The sequence below is a fragment of the Labrus bergylta genome, chromosome 17, assembly GCF_963930695.1.
Source record: "Labrus bergylta chromosome 17, fLabBer1.1, whole genome shotgun sequence".
NCBI classification, from domain to species: Eukaryota; Metazoa; Chordata; class Actinopteri; order Labriformes; family Labridae; genus Labrus; species Labrus bergylta.
The window spans coordinates 12,769,975-12,792,396 of NC_089211.1; the positions used below are offsets into that span (position 1 = coordinate 12,769,975).

Below are 22,422 nucleotides of genomic sequence, written 5' to 3' on the forward strand. Positions count from 1 at the left end.
AACTTAATTGAAAAAAAAAAAAAAAGCATTTTATGAAGCCCAGCTCTTATTGATTAAGGCCGAAAAAGAAGTACTTGTATTTAAAAGTCACGTTTCATTGAGTTAACATCACACAAGCTTTAGTTCAAGAGTTATGCTTAAGTGCTTTGCTTTGAGCGTTCAGACGAAGAATAAATATCTGGCATAAGCCTAAATGTGTCACTCAGTTTACACATCTTTAAATAGAGTTCACCAGTAATCTCCTTGGTATGTAATTTTGCTTCAAAAAGGGTTTAATATTTATGGAATTAGGATCAGGTCACTAGTAAGTAAATATGTCCCTTACTAGAAATGTATAAAGTGTCAGTAGGCTATATACCCAATTTATCTATAGACTTTGAAGAGTGCAATTTCTCCAAAGTTATAATTAGTGGACTCTGTTTCTTTCACGCACACACACACGCGCACACGCACACACAGTGTGAGAAGGGAAGGGAGGGTTTAATACTAAGGATAGGCTATGAATCCTGCACCAATCTGTTTCTTTCTCCCTCCCTGCATGTTGTGCTGTTCACCGTACAGGTGCGAGCGAACAGCGGCTCCAGCATCTCCGCCAATTAGAAGCACCGAGCGTGACCACGTGAACAAATCCCGTTGTCTAAACTCCCGTTGAGCGGGGAGCAGCTCGGACTGAGCGGCGGAGCTGAAAGCCACCGTGAGAGGGGGAGTTATAACGGCGGGCTGAACGGGAGCAGTGAGCAGGTAAATTGCTTTCCATCTTGGCTATACACTTGTCCTGCCTCCATGTCCCCTCAGCAGCTCTGCGGGGGGCGGGGGGCAGTATGCGGGTCAAATGCGGGGCTCGGGGACCGGATGTTTTGGAATAAATTGGTCGTCGCGTGCGGGTTGATTCTGTGCTCTCCTCCGATCCTGTGACAGGACAAACAGCAGCATCGCCTGGTTGCTCTGCACCGTCTGCTCCTCCCTCCCACCTCCTCTCCTCCCGTTCTCTCCCTCACTTGCCTCTAGCGTGCACATGAGGCTATTGATAGTTGACAGAAGCCTTGTAATCCCTGACTGATCCGGCTGACCGGCCACAGCCATTTGCGAAACAAGAATGTTGATGGAACTTTATTTTGCTTCCGAGATTTGTTTTAATCGGCGACGAGCGCAAAGATTGACGTGCAGGGGAAGTGAGAGAGTCTTCTTCAAGTGCTGCATGCAACCAGGCGAGCAGAGGCAAGCTTTTATAGCTGAATTATTTATAAGGCTGTCTGGGAGAGAGTAATGCTTCTACAGGATGGGGAGAATGACGAGATTCATAGTCAACATATAGACTTCTAGTCTTTTTCTTATAGTGGTTTCCCCCCCACAATCGAAACTAACCTCCAACTGACTTAGTTCCGCTTTTGCTACAATGAAAGACTTTGGAGGTTTCCCCCCCTCGTAAATAGGTCAAATTATGCATCGATATTAGTCAGAACTCAAAACCAATAGGCTGTATAATTTGTCTGACGTAATTTTCCTTTATTAAGCAGTCTATTTTCAATTTTTTTTTTTTTTTTTTTTGAGAAACAGATTGGGGAAAACGTGCCCTGATTTCATCTTGTCAAAGTTGTCAATTCGTCGATTTTCCTAAAATATGAATACTTTTTTTTTTTTAAACAACTTTTAACAGTCAGTGGGACAAAATCAGCTAGGATTAGATAGGCCTACGTTTGGATGTATTAATGCCTCGATTAAACATTTATCATGTTATGAACGATGTGACATGTAGCCTAATTGTTGATAAAATAAGTAATGGTCTATAATAGTAAGTAGGCCTATCCTTGTTAATCAAATTAGATGCATTTGGCAAATAACAGACCAGCAATTTTATTTGTCTATGTCTTTCTGGCTCCTGCCTTAGTTTAAAACATTGGCAGTGTTTTTTTTTCTGATTTCACTTTGCTGTTTTTCTCAAATGTATCCTTAGAAAGATATCTTACATTAATAATAATAATAAAAAAATCATAAATGCAGCACGTTTGCCCTGCCATGTTTCTGCCTCTTTTTTTTTAGCCCTACTCCACCGGAATGAATCGACCGTCGTCAGCGCATGCGTACTCTCTCCGCCATTCATTTGTAGCACACCGCTCACTCCCCTGTTTCTCCTGTCTCGTGCGAGAGCAGAGAAACCAGCAGGCGGCTCAGGGCTCGCGCTTGCTGCCTCGGTTGGCACGAGCAGTCAGTGACTTCTCCTCGTTGCGGTCGGACGGTGACAGCTCACATCGGCTCTCTCGCTTGTCGGACTGAGCTCGGATTTTTTTTTTTTTTTTTTTTTTTTTTGCCTCATTGGATTTCTATGTTTTAGTGGCAGTAGTAGACTCCAAAAGACTTATTACAAACACCGTAAGTTGGTTTATATTTTTGTTATTTCAAGCTGTAATCTTGCCTGTATTTTTGAATGTTTCACATGAACGCTGGCATCCCGAGAGAGAAAATCCTATATACCCTGTAGCCTCTTCGGCTGTTTTATTGAAGTGTTTTTGCTCTTTCTTGACCAATAGGCTGGAGGTTTGAAGTTCATCTTTATCCCACTTTCTTCTAATTGTTTTGTTTCCTTATCCGGTGGCCCGTGTTTACTTTCGCTCTGTTCCTTTGAAAGACCGAAAAGCAACTTTAACGCAACACGCGGTGAAACGTTCACGTTCCTCGTGTTGCGAGGATAACGTTATAATGTTTCCAGTGGAGTGTTTGCGGAAGGTATTTTGGTCGTGAAACAAAAATAGCTGAAGTGTATAATGAACAAAGCGGAGATGGCGGTCAAACTACTCATCTTTTATAGCAGGTGTCTGATATAGCCGACTTCCGCACTGTGCTGCGAGATACCTATCGTTGGAAAACACAATGAGCTCTTTTAAGCCTCAATTTGTGGTCCAATTCTTGTTCGGGTACACTCTTTCAGGTCCTGGTTGTTGAAGTGTGATTTAGTTTTTAGGAAAGCCAGTGTGTGTGGTTTCATGATTTATTTCATTTCCCTCTTTTAACCTTCGCGAGTTGCTGTTTTCGGGAACCACACGTAGGTAATGTAATTGTAAAAGCACCGTTTGACTTCACAGCGGTTTGTTTCCTCAGTCAAGTAACTTCTCTAATGTGTTTATTTATGTGAATTCTTTTTTTTTTTTTTTTTTTTTGAGTGCGCGTGCATTTCGCGCGTGATCGACTGAATGACAGTGAAAGGAGGAAATGCTGAAGTGGCATCTGTTCTTGCTGAACCAGCTTGTTGGCATACCTCAACCTGTTAAGTAGAATAACACCCTTTTTTCTTTTTTTTTTTCTTGCTCTCAACTTGTAAGATCACATCAGGCCAATCAGTTTGTCAGTGTAAGGTCTGCACACCTGCCTCATGCAGAACACTACAAATAGCCGATTTATACTTGTACAAAATTAATAGTTAATTAATAGTTTTGCAGACCTGGCAGCATTTCTTTTGCCATCTAAAAAAAAAAGTGTTGTTTCTGTATTGATCCTCCTAAACGAATTGAGCTGTATTATGTCTCTGCTGTGGTCCAGTGGTTCTCATTAGTCCGTGCAGGTTCCAGTGAGCTATTTTATCAGTTTTTGTGCCCAGTGATCTCCACTTGACTAATGGTCTGTTGCTGTTGGGTTATTTTTGTTTGCTCCACCCTGCTCCACCCTTTTTCATGTGCAAGAGGCGTCACATTCAGCCACACCTGCCTTGCTAAGACAGAAATGTGGGGTGTCTTTGTTTTAATGGCCAGCACTTTCTTTGATAGAGTTGATGTAGGCTATAGAGTGGAAACACAGACTTCTTGTTGCTGCTTGTAACAGCTGTATAATGCTCCTCTTGTGCTGCAATCAATGGACCTTTTTGAATGCTTCGAGAAAGCGGAGGATATGATGTTAATAAATCCTTATTTTTGTAAGTGTGTTTAAGAAATTGAAAGTGATGCTGTTCTGCACTTGTGTGTTTTTATGAGTCTTTTCTGCAATGTACAAATATCCAGAGGCAGCCTGAAGGAGTGAGCAGAGGTCAGGTGGAGAGACTGTCTCTGTGTGTGTGTGTGTGGTTTGAGTGTGTAATCTGCCCCGGGCCCCCATGTGCACTTCCTCAGACTCTTTCGGGTGAGCATTGACTCAGCAGTGAACTCTCTATCAGCATCGAACAGATAAGAGGATGAGAAGGAGGGAGAGCAAGCTGCTATTACAGCATCCCGATGAACAATCTGTCTCTGTCGCTTTCAGTATTTCTTTCTCTAAGCAGGGGTTTCTCTTGGGGTTCTCTTCTACTTCTATTATTTCTTCAGAATTTATTCGATTGATTTTGCTTTTCTGATGCATTTTTTTTCTCTCTGCAGTTTGTCTCTGCTTTTTTCATTCTGTTTTCTTCCATAATTTTTGTTTGTGATTGCGAGTCATTTTTCCTTCTCTTCTTACTTTTACAAATGTTGATGACATAGAAGTATGTGTTTACCCTGTTGCAGTACCTAGTTAAGTTGATTTGACATGATAAGAAAGTAAACATTGAATTTCAAATATCTAAAAACTACAAGTGTGACATGACAAATTTGGTAAAACGTGTATATATATTTTTTTTTTATTTGAGCCCAAATACACTGTTTAAAGGTTGCAACACATACACACAAACAGCACATGAATGGAATGACAAACACATCCACAAACAGACAGTGGAGTGACAGCTGCAAACCAGAAAATCACTGCATTGTTATGTTAATTTGTTTGAGTCTATTTTGCACTCAGTCAGGTATGTAAACACATTTCAGTTTGTTTTAAAACAAGTCCTGCCAGTTTTTTGTTTTTTTTTACAGAAGTCCAAATCAAATCACAAATTTGCCTCAAACAACCTGAACAGCAGCCGAACTAATCCTAATCCTTTTGTGATTGATTTTTTAAAAGGTCTCCAAAAATATGACCTATGACTCCTGAGGTTTGTCGTCTTCACTTGGTCTTTCTGTGCTATAGTAGCCCACCTTAGCAATAAAAAAATCTGTGTGGGTCTGTTTTATGTACGCGTGTGGAGAAGCATCATGCTCCCTCGGCTTCTCCCCTCCTGGTTTGCTTTATGCTCTGTTCTTGGTTTAAACAGTTTAGAATCACAGTAACACACACTCGGTTACAGAGAAGGCTCAGTCATGTCATAGGTTGTCTCTGCAGGCTGTGTGTGTCTGTGCCTGTGTGTATTCTGGTGCCGCTGCCTGTCAGCGAAACAGGAGTCTGCCCACCACTTCTCACATTCTAGCGTACAGCAGCACATTTGGGGGCTCATCTGGCAAGGAAGTGTAGCAATAATCCAATTGGCTGGTGCTTTAGTAAAAGCTTTTCTAATTGGCCGATATGGCAGCTGGCTGCCAAGGTTCCAGTAAGCACAACAGGGAGTTGGGGAGAGTCCCAGTGGTGCTGTGGTGCAGGAGGAGGAAGAACAAAGGGCAGATAGCAAAGCGGGTGCCGCTGTTTTGAATATTTCCCTGCATGGCAATAATGAAGGACCCATCTGCACCCTAGATCCATCCAGCTGACTGTGTTTCATTTTGAATTGTGTTTTATCCAGGAACACACCCCAATACACATACATGAAAAAACACACTAAGACTCACTCCCCTCTGCAGAAACAGGGAACATGGCATGTTTAAGGGAAACATCTTCCAACTGTCAAAGGATCAAAGTGATTAAGGCAGGAATATTGACTGTGCACGCATGCATGTGTTTGTGTGTGTGTGTGTGGAAGAGGGTCTTTTCTAAATAAAAAATGCTTCTACCAGCATCCACTGCAGCCTTTCCTGTTTCCTTTCACCTCTGTGTGGAATCCAGGAATAGCTCAGAGTGACAGAGACGAGAAATGAGAGAGGGAGAGAAACAAAGAGAGGCCGAGACAAGCGTGTGAGAGATGGCCATGTAAGGTCTCCTGCACCACAGCTTGCACCACCCCAAACAAACACTGAACCTGAGATGAACTGCACACGGTTCGGTTTTCTCAAGTCAACGTGAACTCTGACTATGTGCGCCGGCTTTACAATCAAACAAAGGCAGCCTTCATCATGAGGTCTGTTACGGATTTACAGAAATCATAGAGTTCCTGCATGAGGATTGGCTTGTTTGGTTTGTGTTCTTGTTTTATTAATACAATCGCAGTGTTACAGCTTAATGTACCATGTGTGATGAAATAATTCTCATAAGGCCTGTGATATTTAAAAAAAAATTCCAGCATAAAAATAGGCCATAGATACATTTACAGTGTGACAGATTGAAACTGCACACAAGGCAATACAAAGGGATTTACAAATCTTAAACAAAAAAAACATTCAGATTTAAACAAAAATCTGAGTAAAAAGTGATTACTCTTTTATTGTGCAATCAGAACAATGCAAACTGAATTATTATTGTTTTCAGTCCCTTTGACATCAAATATCCAAAAACGATATATTTTTGTATTTAAAGCAACGTGTAACTTTTCTGCTTTATAGTTTCAAATGTCAATTTAACAGTATAATAACTTTCAACAAGAATAATGGCGTCTCTCCCATGTCCACAGGGCGGCCGATCACCTGTTTACATCAGTATGTAACTTTGGCACCGGGGCCAAGGTCATCTTGCAAGAAGTGTGTTCGGCCTTTTACGACAAAAATAAATGCAACCTGTCAGTCAACGTGGTTGTTTTGCTTCTCACAACATCTTTGCTGGCTTCGCACTGCTTGTAAACAAATGCACGTTGTCTAAAGAGGGGTAGACGTAAAAGAGCACTGTGTGTTTTACGCAGTTGCACTCGGAGATCTTCAGGGGCCGCCAAAGCGCACCAAAAAAAGACCTTAAAATTATTGCTTTAAGAAAACAAATTACAATTTGCATTGAGCTCTAGTTTACAGCACCGATCATTCACATGAACAAAAGTGTAGTTTTTAATTATTTCATTGACATGTATCTTTCTTACACATGGGGTTTAACATTGCTTTCCTACCTGTTGAATAATCTGTTGATGGATTCTCATGTTTTAAAAATAAGTATAGCTTATGAATGGAATTTGATAACTTGAATTAGTTGTTGCACACACACACACGAAAACCTCAACACAATTTTTCCAAATGATAAGAGAGCAAGAGTAATGAAGCACAGTTTGAACAAAAGTTGATATATCTGAGATTGAGTTCAATATTTTGTTACTAAGTCAGTCCAGTGAAGAAGAAATTACATTCAGGAGACTTTATCACCTTTTCTTAGCTGAAGGAAATTAATATTGAATATTGACATTTTTACCACCAAGGGAAATTCTCCAGATGGCATTGTAAATCACTTCATGTTGGTAAATGCTGATTCCTTGTTCTAAAACAAGAGACAGAGCTCAATGTAAACGCGGACCTTACAAGAAAACCCATTCACTTCTATAGTGGGTGTACATGCATGTCAAAAACGTTTGAATATTGGTTTAATAAACTGAAAAATGTTTAAACCAGGAAAAACATAATTATACATTTTTCTTTCAGTGCACAATTGAAACACTGTTATGCAAATGAGTGTTCTAAAGTCCACTCTCTCTTTATCCTCCATTTAAATGGTTACCAAAGTTGCTGTTTTGATGGACATATTGGCATGGAGGGTGAAGTTTGCACTTTTTTTGCATTGGTGATTGGTTAAAGTGCAATTAGCTGTACCACAACGATTATTTCGGTTATATCGTCACTAAATCGGGTTTTTGGAAAATCGAGGTATCCTCTTCAAGTTACACCAACCATCCCCTTGGGATGCGGAACTGCGTTTTTTTGCAGTTTCACATTAGCTTAATTTTTCAACAGCGGAGGTTGCCTCTTGGTAGCTGCATGTGTTTTGTTGAACTTGCTCAGCCTCATCTGTACTTTTGTTCATAGAGGAGTGGGGGTTTACTACCCCATCAGTGCCGGTACAATAACCTGGATGACATGTCGATAATCAGAATCTGACACTTCTGAGGCTGAAAGATTGTGATATGCACGTTCACACGTGGACATGTAGCCTACTGAAGCATGGATTGGGTGAAGTCTTCAGTGTGACAGTTTGACAGTTGGATATGGGAGGCCCATCTGCTCTATCACTCAACTACTGAGTCTGCACTGCCTAGTGTGTGTCTTAGAGCTGGTCAATTAATCGAGTTTCAATTTCAATAATGATGCTGTCCTCCCACAATCATGAAAACAAGATTATGGAGATTAAACGATTACAGTGCTGCATGCCATGTTGGGCTCGTTATGTCCATAGGTTTGGTCGTGTGCTAAATGTTTCAAAGTCTTTGTTTTTATATTTTGATCACAAGCGTTCATCACCACCATCTCAAAACATTGACAATTTTTTTTTATTAATTAATTATTATTATATGTGATTATTTTAATGTATTTTATAAAAACTTGTTGATTTACATTTATTTATTTTGAAGTATTTTGAAAGTTAGTGTTTCGAGTATATAGGTCCACTAGATGCACGTGATGCAGATGTTGTGCGATCAATGAGTAATCTTGTTTAATAAACATGATCTCATTATCAATCAAATTTATTTTGATTATGATTTTTGTCAGAATCGAGCAGCCATAGTGTCCCTGTCTCTCTCTCTCTCACTTGCTCTCTCTCTCGCTCTCTCTCACACACACACTCACTAACACTGACAGCACCACTGAACACATATAGAGCAGACATGTTGATAACCAATTTACACAGACCCCACCTGAACTCTGAAGTGTCTCTCTTTTTTTCCATCTCTCTCTCCCACAGAAACGCACATACACACATACGCACGTCTTCTAATGTCCCAGCTCTGCTAACTGCGTCAAAAAGAGCTTGGATCAGGGAAACCGAAGCTTGCCCTCATTAAGGCTTCCTGGAAGATCGGGGTATTTATCCAAACCAAGCAGACCATGTTTGGCGCATGTCTGGAAGGTTGCCAGTTTGAAACCAAGTAGGGTTCAACAAATCTGGTTGAACCAAGTCACTGACCTGGTTGCTCCAACAAGCTGTTGTATGTGGGAATGTTTCACAATTAATTTACAAAATAATTCATTACAAAACAATTTCTTTATAAGTTTGTAATTCAATGCACTAGTTTATATAATTTTCTAAATTCCATTTAATAATAAATTATAACAGTTAGTTGTAAAGGCTATTTCAAGTTTTCCCTGCACTGCAGTATTATGATGTGTAAATGAGCTACAGTACATCCGTCACCCGTCTCCATTCATCTTTGTTGTTAATAAACCTAACGGAGCAGAGATGAGGCTGTTTGGCCTCGATCTGTGCTAACAAACACGAAAACAACTGCCAGCTCTTACAGGTTTTTAGTGTCTGTAGTTTTTAGCGATTTCATAAATATGATCCAGCTCAAGCTTCCTTAATCTGCGATTGACAACAAAACCGGATCATTGCGGTGCAAATTTCCATTTTTAATCCATAGAAGCACTTTTGTTTCCAATATTTCGATATTTGGTATAGAATAATCTATCGTTGCCTTTCACCTCTTAAACGTGAAGGACAACATTAAGACTGCATTTCACGTTAATGTAAAATTGATGAAAATGTATCTCACTTCAAGAGCTATGATAAAATCGCCGTTCTTTGTGTGTACATACAATTTGCGTGCTTGCAAGTGATATTTCCCCCCCTGCTACAATGACCCAGTGACCGGTGTTAGCAGATTGCTGCTTTCATGTTAAGCTGTGGCGTATCACCCATAATTGGTAATGGAGATTATCAGTGAGATTCTGTGAGGTTCTCTGTGTTGGTGTGATTGTGTGAGGGGTGTGTGAGAGATTCTTTAATCTGATTAGGATGTTTATCTAATAAAGTAGGATTTATAGGATTCTTTTGTCTCCTTAGCACACTCAGCACAAACTGACATGCACACTCCCGGAGTAAGTGAAGCTCAAACAAAATGCATGAAAAACATGAAATAGCACATTTTGGACGTTTTGGTTAATGACAAAGGGAAAAAAAATCAAAACGTTTCATTACAGCTTTTATTTGATGGAATATACCTTTGTCCCAAAATGTTGATTTGAAGAAAACCCACTTACAACCACATTGAAGGCTTTTCTTTAGACTACGTTACTCATTTAACCAGAAAACTAAATACCATAATAACTAATACCATCTCAAGTGGTTAGAAACGCAGACTTATACGAGTAAGATTGGTAATTGGTTTTTGTTTGACTTCATAGAATTTAACGTCAAACATATTAATGTACAGAAGATGCTCGCTTGTGTCATATGCCTTAGAGTTTTTGTCCATCTGTGTTTGTTGTGCTCGCTAACAGCACAGGGATAAAAAGTAGAGGATGCAACAGAGCAGCACACACACACACACATACACACACAGGCTTCATGTCTGTGAGCAGACACATAGCAGTTGCTGGGAAGCGTCACCATATTTCTCTAGAGATCTTTCGGAGCCACATCACCGTCTCACTCCAGCACACACATCAGACTGAGTTGCATACACACAGTCATCCACCACTCAACCAGCTGCCGTGTGTGTGAAGCTGTGGACTGAAAAAGGGAGGAAAGGAGAGACATGTGCAGATGTGCATTCATGTTTGGGCATTTTACTTTTACTCAAATTCAAGGTAAAGGTTGAAATGTATTATTATATATTTTGGTTATTATATTATTATAATTATTGAAGATTTGCTGTTTCCCATATTTCTGTCTTATAACTTCAAACAATTCTCTTCTGGATGTTTCATGAATACTTTGCACTAGTTTTTAATATTTGTGGGGCGAGTAAGACTCACATACATATGCTAATGCACAAATAATAAAACTATGTTTAAAATTGTATTTAAAGAATACCTTGTTTTTCTCAGAACACTGAAACATTTACTACACTCCACAACAACGTTGTGTATTCACCGGCTTCTGTGGGAAGTACCGTATGTTAAAAAATTGGTTCCAACTTACTGGCTTTTCATCCCAAGCTCATTAGCGCTGTAGTTGGACAGCTCCCACACAGGTCTCTCCAAACACTCTCTCTTTCAATCCCAGAACACAGAAAACTATTGCAACCACACAACACACCGATGGGGTGAACCTGTGGTTGGAAACTGACAATAACAGCAGATGAAACTAATTTTTAGCTTGGAGTTTTGAGCACTCAAAAGGAGGTCCAATTTAATGATAAGTAAGCATCAGGTACTATCTCTATGTCTAACATATTTGCCCAGACTTGTTCCCCATATATGACAATCACGGTACCACTCTAGCATCAGTTATAGGCAGCTCAAAATATAGCAACATTGTAGCCATCAAAACCAAATTTATTTTGATGAAAAATTAAGATAATGCCTTAGATTTGATGTAAGTGACGTAACCTTGTTTGTAAATTTTAAGTTAGGTTATATAACCTGTCATTTTGTAACATTAAACTTAACTCTCACTTCTATCAACTGACTTAAGTGCAACATCAAAGCAATAAAACTAGATGACAATGTCACGAGCTGAAGCTAAAGGGAAGCCTACTTGGGTTGAGATTTGAGGCCTTGGGCCCCTAACAAGGCTGCCATATTGGATATCTTTTAAGGTTTGGTTAAGCTGCTTCACACCACCATCAGACAGGCAGCCACACTTAACCCCTTGCAGTTCTTATTTGCAGGCTGAGTGAGTGTGCACAGAACATTGTGGTTACCATTTGGGCAACTTCCTTCACAAACAACTCACTGAGCTGGAGACAGGACACCTCAGGACTCTTGAACAGTGTCTGCTAGTGTCCCAGTATCATCTCCTTCTGCATGTCCCCAATCTCAGCAGACCCAGTCACATTGCACTGATATCATGTCAGGATCTTGGTAGCATGAGTTCCTCTTGCAGAAAGCTGCAAAGCCAGAGATCAATGACAGAAAAGACTCAATGACCTGAGCTCACTTTGTGGAAACAAGAGTCAGACAGCTCTCCTAAAAGGGCCGAACAGATCCTCAGCTCATTACTGATAGAAAGTGGTCGTTGCCCGTGGGCTTTTTATCGTTTTCAATAAATGTAAAATTAAATCTAATAAAGCAGCCAGTGTAGAGCTGCTAAACGGAGCTGATATGATTTGTTGCTGTAGCTTCAATGAGCAGCAAATGGGAAAGATAACAACACAAAAACCAGTGATAGTGACTCATGCCCTTTTATCAAAGAAAGATATGTCTTGCAATGCTTTACAATCTGTTGACACTGTAATGTGAGGAAAAAGGAGCTTTCTCTCCCTGAGGTCATATCATATACTTTACTGAGTTCACTCCTGAACCTGAAGATGCTTGTTTCATAGCACAGAGAATGATCTTTCCCTCGAGGCTTCGTCTGTGAACTTGTAACCCTTTAAAAAATGTTTTTTTTCCAGAGTTTTTAAGATGAAGTCCGCAGCTAATGTACACTTACACTCTTGTTCTAGTGGTCAGTGAGTCCATAAGGAATAAAGGGCATTTAAAAGTGTTCCTGTTTGTCCTTTTTTGATAACATTGATCTGATCTGTTGTTCTCTAAAGCTTTGCTGTCTATTATATTTAGTTGGGGATGTTTGCTCTCCATGGTGCTGAAATTCTCCACTTTATTGAGAAGTGAGTAATGATTGTTTTGGTTTAAATTGCTTTTCTTCTAGTTGTTTTTGCTGCGGGAAAATATCTCCACCTCAAACCCTTGTTGGTTTTACGATCAGTCTGTTCTCTTACAAACATATCAAACACAGATGCTTTGTCACAGCAGTCTTTGTCTCATACAGATGTACTGGGTATTCTTCAGCTTATGCATGAGATCCACTGCGCCTTGTTGATAGTGTAATGTAAACCTATAAACAGTGATTTTGACTCTGCTGATTGTTAGGTAGTACAAAGGCCATAAAAGTCAGTTCGGGATGGAGGTCATGAGCCATGAATTTTTTTCAGATCTTTTTTTTTTTTTTTTCCAGATTTATTTTGGGGCTTTTAGGCTATTATCTGATAGTGGACAGAATGGTAAATAACTTGAGGGAAAGGAGCCATGGGTCACATTTAAACCTTGGCCACCCGCTTGGTGGTCTAGCATCCTGTTTTACCTGACGTTTACCTTGTAGTTTTGTCGTACCTTAAAGAATAGCCCATTTGACTTTATCAGAGCATTAGATTGAAAAACAAGAGCCACCTTGTGTGTCTGCATGAGGGGATAGATTGGCTAATCCACATTGTTGGATTCTTGGTGACAAAAGTTAAGATAGTTTGTAATGTGTTGGTATGCTTGTCTGTACTGTGGTCATGGTGCCAGGCTTATTATTGAAATGGCTCTGATCTTGATATAAGCATCCCCATCCTACTCAGGACTACATCAAACCAAGTCCAGCTGTGGCTCTGAACAGCTGGATATGGATTATGTGCCTTGGACCTGGATTAATAGCTTTTGTTGTATTGGTTTGAATATCTAAAGAATATTGGTCAGCTTTGTTGATATCGGTATAACATACAGAAACAAATGTTCAAAATTGTCAGTTTGAGTCCTCAAATTTTGGGTTTATTTTTTTGAGATATTTAGCCATTGTAAGTAAGGTTGGTTCTTACTTTTTTGCTTTTTGTTTGTCGTAGCTATTTGGAATGTAAAATGTGCATACCAGTTTCATCCTCCTCCCCTTTTAATAAAACATTGTTTATACAATTTAACTGCATTTATCAGAGCGTGGATTTAGGAGGGATAATGGATTCAGGTAGGAGTAGGAATTGCCCAAGGAGGAATACTATTTGCTACCAAAACAAATACAGTAATTGACATTTTAGCAATGTTTTGCTTGACAGGGAAGCAAGGCAAAGGCAAATCTACTGAAGTTTGTTGGTACTGATGAGAAAAATCTGATATTTAGCAGTGCAGGCGAAGGTTTAAGTCTTATATATGCTTGAATGGACCACTGTATCCACCAAATGTATCTTCCTGTATCTGCAGCACAATAATGACGGGAGTTGAAGGACCTTATAAAGACTGTTGATCTTGGCCAGAGCTTGATGACATTGTTGCCCTTTTGCCAGTGTGGACACAAATAAGCAAGATTGCACATGGATAGCTCTGAAAATGGGCAATGTTGTTCTTTTAATGAGTCATTGTAGAAGTTATCAATAGGACATAATAAGGCAGAGGATCCATACAAAAATCAGCATTTTTCTAAGGGGTACTATCTTTTTTTTGAAACAAAGTCAGAGAGAATTTTAGTGTTACTGTGTCCACTGTCCACTGATGCAAAATCGCTTTTTGTTATTGTTACTTATTGGTTCGCAATTGAACTTATTGTTTTAAACATCCTGCTGGCTTCCAAAAGAACAATGTGGAACAGCTGTTACCAATTTAAACCGTCTTCTTTCTTAATAAAAAAAAGCCACTTTACTTCCTGCTCCTCAAACAAATGAAAAACAATGCTATCAATATTAGTAAATTCAACCTTTTTCTTTTTGGATACTTTTACAGTATAGCACAATGTGGTTCTAATGAAGGGAGGGAAAGAGAGAACTGAGCATCTCTGGCTTTAGCTCTCGCTGCCAACCCTTATTTTCATTAGTATGTGCCTTCACTCTAGTGTTTTATTCATGTGCATCCTGTTTCAAACCCTGATCTTTGGAGGGGATCTGCTGTAGTAAACAGTCAGTTTAGATTCAGAAGGAAAAATCAATAAAAATGCTTATTGTTTTAGGACAATTTATAAAGACATATACTCAAAAGTTATTGTAATAGAAAAAAGTCTTAACAATTATTTTCACAGTTTTTATTATTGATGTTGTTTTGATCTTATTAGTGACATTTTCCTTATCTCCAATTAATGAGTAGAGATACCCTCAGACCCCTGTGCTGTCTGTTTTGATATATGAAGGTCTTGAGTCTATATTGGCATAAGAAAGTGGTACCCTGCCACATTCACTGTAGCGTTTCAGTGTGAAGTCATTGTGATTTTGTGTCTGTGTGCATGCTGCTATTTCAGCTACTTTACAATCAAGACATTGTTGCAAGTTCTGTTTGATTACATGTTAAAAACTTGTGTGTTCCTCATTTCATTTGCTGGTTATTTTATGCAACAGTTGGGGAAACTGTTGCTTGTTAGATAGACGTTTGTTCCCTGCAACATGAACAAAAGTCACTGTTACCATGAAGGCTTAATGACTGGTTCCTCTTTCATTTCCTCAAATGTTTACTATTCTGCCTCCTGCATAATGAAAGCCTCATTTAAACCATGTGGTCATTCCATCCCTGGTGACTAAGTAGGACTGTTACCAGAAGACAGAATTATATATATTTTTTTAGTCTGTGTCGCTCAAGTCGGGCTCAGTGGATTATGTGAAGGCTAAACCGTATCTAATCTGTGTCTATCTACTCATTTATTCCAAGGAGAGGCAAACATACAGGTTGCAAACCCTATTTATCGATTAAATCGTCTTTTCACCCAGCCCTACTTTTTGCATAGTTTTTTGTTATCCATTCTGCACATTTGTTTCTTATGTATATGAAAAGTTTGTTTCAAACTTTAAGCTCGCAATTACTAAAACTTTAAAAGAACCGCAAGCCTCTCTTCATCGCAAATTGTTGCATGACGCAATACAAGCCGGATAAAATAATTCTAAACTTATTCCAAACATAGTTCTCTACTTACCACTTTAGTGTTTCTCTCAGTGAACCTTAGTCAGTATTTGCAGTCCTAAAGACCTACAGTACTGCAGCAACACTGTATTGCAGCGTTTCTTCATCCAAAGGCCCCCTCAGCTCAAAGATTATGTTACATTTTATATCCATATCCATTAGGATAGAAAATAGCTTTACCTTGATTTAAAAGACTGCAGTGTACCAATGCACCATTTATTGAAACCATAGGTATTTATTTTATACAAATGTTACAAACCAACACCCGACACAATCATTGTCACCCATGTTCAGTCCTGTAATAAACATGTTAAGCCTTTTTTTTTTTTTTTTTTTTTTTAACAACACAAATACAGTAGATGGATTAGATAAATCATGTAACCCTGGAGAGTTGCTGCAGTGCATTACATATGCTGTAGTCAGCTCAAGCTATTTTTGTGGCCCCCAGTCAGCCAAGAAGCAGCCCTGCCCATGTCAGACCAGCCCTGCAGGTTAATCCATTCAGGACTGGAGTTGTTAATCATTTGAAGCTCTGGATTCATATGTTTTTGTATTCATAGGGTAGAGAGGGAATAATCTACATAACGTTAACAATGAAGATTATGAATAAGCAGTGACATGGCAAGAACAATGAAGTAAAGGTTAGATGAATTATTCTGCAGCTTATTGACTTTCCCTGAGATGTTATTTGCATTTTTCCATATTTTTTATTTATTGCTTACCATTTCCAAAACAATCTGAAGTCACCCAGTGCGAATGCGCTTTATATTAATGTGTGTTTCGGTTCTGGAAAACACAAAAACAGTCTGCAAAATAGTTAGTATGCTCATGGCATTCCTCATCAATAAAGATTTTAATTACTGCTCAGGATTGCTGACCACGGCACATTGTATGGTTTATGGGTTACACTTATAGCTGCAGTGTTGGCCGGGGAAGCAGTTAAAAGAACACAGCAGACCATGAAATATTTGTTGCACGGGATTACTTTCGATAGATTAAAAGTGGGAGGGAGAATGTTTTAAAAGAGCTTTACAGCATGTTTGTTATTAAGAGACTGTCTGAAACAAGCTTGAATATTGAAAATAGTTTTAAAATATATTTGTCTGGTTACTCCTTAGATGTTTAACCCATAGTACAGGTGTAAAATTTAACACGTCCTGCTACGATCCAGTATAAACATGAAAGTAAAGTTTATATGTTATTAAACTGAATTTTAGATGAACTGTTACCAGGGCCTCCTCTGTGCTATGAAAACTAGTGTACCTGATACAGATTCAAACACCTGGCTATGGAACCACTCCTATAGCTATAAAAAAAAAAAGAAGACACATATATTTGTGGAAAGCAACTTATTGCTGTCCTTATGCTAACTTTGGCTAACATAACACTCTTCTATCACACCACTGTTGTTGTTGTTTGTTATTGCCACATGATACTTTACCTAAAAAAAACTAGTGATTTTGGGTGGACTCCTTTTTGTTATTTCGTTTCATTTGTTTTATTTCATTCTTTTTATGACGTACAATGTAGAGAAATACTTTTTTTTTTGTTTGTTTTGCCTTTACAAAGAATGAAAAGGTGCAGGAGGAAGAAAAACGTATAAACCTGCCCTTTGCACAAAAAATAGGTTGAAATGATTTTTTTTTTTTTCTTCTTTTCGTTTTTTTTTTACAATACAGTTATGTACTGTGGCCAAAACACAAACTTAAATACATTCACATTTATATACGCCTCGCGTGGGTACGGTTGTGGAATATGATTGTTGCATTGACTTGAATACTCCTTAATACAACTCTTTATGGGCAGTATGTGAGGCCTTTACCAGAACTAATAGTGCATAAAGAATGAGAATGATAAAACAGGGGGAAAATATATGATAGAAGATGGCATTGACAAGTGATCATTGCATGATGGGTCTAATGATTAAGTCTGATTTTGAACCAGGTAAACAGTCAAATTACAGACTGCTTAAACTCATTTATAAACGCATTCTTCCAGATTATCAGTCGGCTTCACCATCGTAACCTTTAGCTCAAGATGTGTCACGTGATTTAACTGCTTCGTAGTTTGCTTGATATATTACTATGCAAAGTGGCAACGTGTTATAGACATTTCTTTCACCTAGTTTGCTGGATTTTGTATTTACAGCAAGTGAAAAGAGACGCACTGAAAAGGCAGAATTGGGGTTAATTGAAAGGGAGGAACTTTGAAAAGGGAGCAGAGTGGTGGAGAGGTTAGCGTGTGTGTGTTTGATAAAGATGAGGATGTGTTTATTAGCAGAGAAAGGTCAGAGAGTATACAAAGTTGTAAGAGACACATGGATGGGAAGGTGGAGATGAGAAGGTGTGGGATGAGAGGACAGACTATTAGAGGGATGGATAGACAAATACATGAGATGGGAGTGCACAGAGAGCTTTAATGGCCTAAGGTGAAGAGACAGAGACTGACTTCTGCTTCACATTGATACCACAGACTGAATCGATGTGTTACCTCTCTCTCTCTTTCTCGCGCTCTCTCTCTCTCTCTATGGGAATTCTCTGACCCAGTTAGCAACTCCAGCAGGCAGCAGCAGAGTTATTTTTACATATTAACAGGAGACAATGGTGTCCTCTGCTCGTCCTCCCCTCATCTGCACGCCTCCTTCTGCTCCTCTCCTTCCTTCTCCATCTGTGTTGTCACCATCCTTTCCTTTCATACCATCATCATGTGCCTCTTCCCCCCCTTTTCTTCACCAGCGTCGTACGCCTTTGGTCCTCTGTCCTCTTCACGGATGTAGAGTATAGCTTCATCAACTCTCTAAATGATCCTGTTGAATGTAATCACTGAAGTCAAGCAGACAATTAAAGTCATAGGAAAGAAATAGATGACACGTTTTTAAGTATTACTTTAAAATTTCAAAAACGGATTTTTAATTACACACTTGGGACTTTCATTTATTTGTTGTTGTTACAATTGGAGCAGAGTGACGAAGAGAGAGAGGAATTCAATGATTGAATGTACGTACAGTATGCCATGATTAAGGTAAAAGAGCCTCTTTTTAAATGTCAAAAAAGTTATGTAACCCCATGGTCTTGTTGCCAGATGAACTCAAATGTTCACTCTTTCACTAATTCCTATATAATAAACACTTTGTAGAAAATAATTCAGCGGAAACTCTGTATGGTGCATATATTTCCCATCGCAAATGACACTGTAATATAACTGCTAAATTGACACAAAATAGTTTGGAGAAATCCATAAATGGATTAAATGGAGAAAATTATGACATTGGCAGTAGGAAGAACATATATAGAATTGCTAATAGAAGCAGAATGGGCATATTGTTGTATTAACTTTGATGCTTTACAACAGAATACAGTATATCGTTATAAATGTCTGTATTGGTTATTATCTCTGTAAGAATCTCTGGAACATCTTCCCTCTATTATTGAATTGCTCCATTTCTTAAAGGAGCAAGAACCTCACTCCTCTCCTCTCCTCTCCTCTCCTCAGAGAGTAAAGGGACTGAGAGTGGTTGCAGGTGTAGACAGGTCATCTATTCCCCTCCTAATGATGATGGATGGCAGGACTGCAGAGAGCGAGAACAGAGAGGAAAGTGGAGCGATGCAGAGAGATAAAGAAATCGCAGAGTAAGAGAACACTATGTTTATAGTCGGCTGCCTGCGGGCAGATGGTGGGAGTTTTACTGATATGTTGATCCTCAAGTGTTTATATCATTTGTGTCATCTACCTGATAGCAAACAAACACAAACACACATATACTCAACTGCATCTCTAGGAGTCCTGACTTTTCTTCGCTGTTAACAGATAACAGAAGGCTAGCAGTCTCTTATATTCTCTTTCTCATTCACTCACACACACACACACACACACACACACACACACACACACACACACACGTGCAACAGTTTCAATAGCGGCATAATTAGAAAGTATTATCTTACTGGAATCACTATTTTATAGCAAATACAGGATTAAAGACGTTAAAGCTACTGACCAGTTAGTATTAAAGGATTAGTTGTGCAGTTTAAATAGTACTTTCTGTCATAAGGTCCCTATCAAGAGGACCACAAATACACAACTTATGATTAATGATGCTGCCACTGTCAATTAAGCAGAGTAAAATCTCTTTTGCCAATCTGCACGAGTCTGAAGTGAGGTCTTTGAGTTCTTTGTTTTGTTCAACAAATATTTCAATCAATAATTAAATGGTTTTAGAAATTGAGCTGCAGTGGCTGCTTTATTGGTTAATAATACTTAAAAGTAAATTAATATATATGGAAAATATTTATCAGAGATAATCAAACCAGTGCAACTCTAGCTACTGAAATTTAAGAATGTATTTCTGATATTTTGACAAAGGGAGCCGCGTCCATAACATAGAAGCTAGAAGACACACATGTGGGGTCACAAGCAATCCCATCCACCACACAAGGTATTTTTCACAGACCGCCCCCTCTCAGCCAGACTCCCATCTCCGCTATCTCACACCTTTCTTTCTTAGACATCCAACGAGAGTGTTAATGTAAGGTTGACAGAAAGGAAGTGTTAAGACCCCATCTGGCAGGGGAAACTCACATGCACGGACACACACACACACACACACACACACACACACACACACACACAGTGCTAAAGTCGCACCCATCCCAAAGTACAGGCAAGAATGCAGGCTGTAGCTATGGCAACCTAGATAGAAGGAAAATGATTGGGCAAGGTTTGCGTTTGTCAAGAGCTACCGAATGAAGCCCAGGGCAAGACTTCGTCACCATTCCCTGTTTGGTACTTGTGTGTTTGTGTGTGTGTGTTGATACAAGAGAGAGTGAGAGGAACACAGGGAGTGGAGACTTCTCCCCCTTATTCCCCTTCCTGTCTGTCCGCCTTTTTCATGTTCTGTTTGTGCCCTCACTCAGCTGTCAGGCTGATAGATCTGGGTTAGCATCGCTCCTTCTTATTGCAGCATGGTCTATAAACCTGAAAAAGGCTGGGGAATGCTGCAATAGGTTACATACACTTGCACTCTTAATTGAATGTAATGAGACACTTCAGAGGGGCGATACAAAGCTGCATGGTTGCAGTGACATCCAATACACCATATAAGTCTGATATTTGGTTGTACACATTTTTTATACATCAATTCTGCATTACTGTTTCATTTCTTTTACCAATAACTATTCTCCACCATTTATTGATGTGGCAGCCAGTACAGAGAGTAACTTCAATAGAAAAAAGACCTTAATGAATGGATTTTGCATGATCATGAAGCTACATGAAGGTACAACGGTAGTTAAAATTATGTTTTCTTTGACAAAAAACTTTGTTCTGTCTTCCCAGCTGTGCTGCATGTGCTGCAGACAACATTGAGAGTATTGTTAACGGTGTTGCATTTTGCTCCTTCAGAAAAATGATGTGATGAAACCTCTTGCTTGTCACCCTATGCATTGGTTTTCTCTATTATAGGCATTGAACAAGACTGCGTTTGAAATGAAGGAGTCTTTTAGTGAAGAAATATTTTTCATTCATTAATCCTACAATGATGCATTAAGCCCACAAAGAAAAATGTGGGTGTTATTATTCAATTAATCTCAATTCTTCAAATGTTTTTTATGACAAAAGAAAAATCATTTTATCTTTGTGGTTGAAGAGAAACTGAATCCCAAAATGTTCCAGACATTTGAGTGAGTGTGTGTGTCTAAATTAGTTTTCAAAATGGTGTCTAAATAATGTGAATGGCTTATATGTAGCAAAAAACACTTTTAGTGGATTGGTAGTATAGTCCTCCATAAGTACAGACATACAGTCCATTTACCATTTAACATGTATCACACCAACCTTCCTCACAGTTGGCTGTCAGCAAGGAAAGACATTACATGTGATGCACATTTATGAAATTGTACACATAAAAATATCTTTAGAAGCTGTTCTTTCCTTGGAGTGTCACCTTTTATTTGCAGGTCCATACAAGATGTCTGTGCCATTCCACCTACACTGCATTAGTGTTAGAGGCACTTAGCACTTCCTATAGGATACAACCAGACCAGTATGTGTCTGTGTGTATTTGCATGTGTGTGTATATATGTGTGTGTGTGTGTGTGTGTGTCTATCTATCTATCTATCTATCTATCTATCTATCTATCTATCTATCTATATAGAGCTAGCTGTTATGCTTATGCTGCAGAATGGGGTAGTGGTAAACATTTCAGCCCGTGTTGAGAACCGAATTGGGGCAAGTTTGCGTGACTTTAGTGACCCTCCGTCTTTAAACACAAGTGTGCCCACTAACCAGCAGCAATAGCTGCAGCTGTATGGATCACATAGAGAGGGTCTTTAGTGATGTTTGAAACAGAGGTGCCTTTGTAGATGTCACATCACAACCAATGAATGGGGCTTGCTTTATGAGTTTATACTGTGCAGACTTTGTGTGTTGATAAACTGAATCTTATTTTACTCTATCATCATTAAGATGCTTGTCAGTGTACAAGAAGTATTTTTCTTTCTTTTTTTGTATTCATAGAAATTCTGTATTTTCCTAGGATCAAGTACAGGTAAATCATTTTAGGCTTATTCATTTTTAAGTGTAGTATAATAGATAAGTAGCCCATTCTCAAAAAAATCAAATTTGTGCTTCAGTGTAACAAGTCATTAAATCATTCCTTTTACAAGAGAAGGCTATTTGGTGTCGCTGAACACTTGCTCCTGGGAAAAGAGAAATGCTGTTGGCAGTAAACTACACTGAAATCTGTGTTAGCTTAAATTGCCTTCGTTGAGGAGTGGAAGGTGGCAGAACAAAGCTGCCTGGGCCGCAGAAATTGGGAACAACAGGCTGAACCTGGAAACTCCCTGATACCTCTCGCTG

The 22,422-nt window shown here is 39.0% G+C and overlaps 1 protein-coding gene across 4 annotated transcripts in view; it reads left to right on the plus strand.

Moving 5' to 3' along the window:
• Nucleotides 1-590: 590 nt before the first annotated feature.
• The window catches only part of strbp (spermatid perinuclear RNA binding protein), an 80,183-nt gene continuing 58,351 nt past the window's right edge, over nucleotides 591-22,422 (plus strand). The window contains exons 1-2 of one of the 4 annotated variants that reach the window (XM_065965318.1): nucleotides 2,139-2,370; nucleotides 19,059-19,195. The gene's annotated coding sequence lies outside the window, so the exon portion shown is untranslated. Of the gene's footprint in view, nucleotides 742-2,138; nucleotides 2,371-19,058; nucleotides 19,196-22,422 lie in introns of those variants that run through there. The other 3 variants (XM_029278087.2, XM_029278086.2, XM_065965319.1) reach the window with 3 other exon arrangements.